Source organism: Apodemus sylvaticus, chromosome 2 (genome assembly GCF_947179515.1).
Source record: "Apodemus sylvaticus chromosome 2, mApoSyl1.1, whole genome shotgun sequence".
In the NCBI taxonomy this organism is placed as follows: Eukaryota; Metazoa; Chordata; class Mammalia; order Rodentia; family Muridae; genus Apodemus; species Apodemus sylvaticus.
The window spans coordinates 54,037,377-54,038,502 of record NC_067473.1 but is presented as its reverse complement, the minus strand read 5'-3'; the positions used below and the strand labels follow the sequence as shown (position 1 = coordinate 54,038,502).

The 1,126-nt window shown below is 43.7% G+C and overlaps 1 pseudogene; it reads right to left on the bottom strand.

The window, feature by feature from the left end:
- Positions 1 to 212: 212 nt before the first annotated feature.
- On the bottom strand, positions 213 to 802 carry LOC127677869 (phosphoglycerate kinase 1-like; annotated as a pseudogene).
- Between the last annotated feature and the right edge of the window lie 324 nt (positions 803 to 1,126).

The following is a 1,126-nucleotide window of genomic DNA, read 5'->3' as shown; positions in this document are numbered from 1 at the left end:
GACTTAGACAAGGTAATCTTAGGGCTATTTTGCCTCCTTCATTGTACAGATAAGTCAAATTCTATGTTGTTTAAAGAAGGCAAAAGCCATTCCCCTACCAATGAGTTATCTCGACTCTTCAGCATTTATTCTTCAGCCAGATCGTGTTTGCCTTTAGCTCAGCCCAAGACTGAACTCTCTAAAACCTTGGCAAAGTAGTTTGGATCCTTCATTTAAAAAAAAAAAAAAGAAAGAAAGAAAAAGAATCCAGCGTTCTGTGGAAGATTCACACCCACCACGGAACTGTGGGCTCAGTGCACAGTCCCCAAAGCATTGCTGACATAGACTCCCCCTCATTGGACAGTGAAGCTTGGAAAGCATCTATTTTAATTGGCTTAGCTCTAGCTTTGTTCCCAGAAGCAGTTTTTCCCTTTTCTTTTTCCTCCACGCAGAAGTGGAGGTTCTCCAGCCGGATGACAGACCCAGTGGCCGGGCTGGCATGGCTGGGTTGGCATGGGCTTTCTCTACTTTCTGGACCCACACAATCCTTCAAGAACAGAACATTCATGTCTAGCAGAGATTTGAGTTCTGTAGCAACTGCTTCTAAGTAGTATTTGTCACCCATGGGAACACCATCAGGTGGCTCATAAGGACAACTTGGCTCCATGTCCAAGCAGAATGTGATACTTGATACAGCAGCCTTGACGCTTTGGTTATTTGTTATCTGGTTGTTCTTCATAGAAACACTAATGTCCACGCTCACAACGGCCCACTTCCCTTTCACTTCCTGCTTATCCAAAGTCAGCTTGTTAGAAAGCAACATTTTGGCAATACTTCAGGTGGAAAAGCCAAGAGCTGAAGAAGAGGAGACTGCTACAGCTGGCATGGGGTACTGAGGCATGCCCCTTCATGCTTGTCTCAAAAAGAGACAAGGGCCTCACTATGTAGGTCAGGCTAGCCCCCAAACCATGATCTTCCTACCTCTATTTCTAAGTTCAAAGAAATTGTTTCTAACCCCAGAGAACACTGAAAGGTAGGGAATTACTAATGTAGAACAGTCTAAAAACCTTCCCTATTCAAATGAACATTCTTCAATGGGATCAGAGAATCACTATGGATTGATATACACCAAAGCTGAAGCTTATCT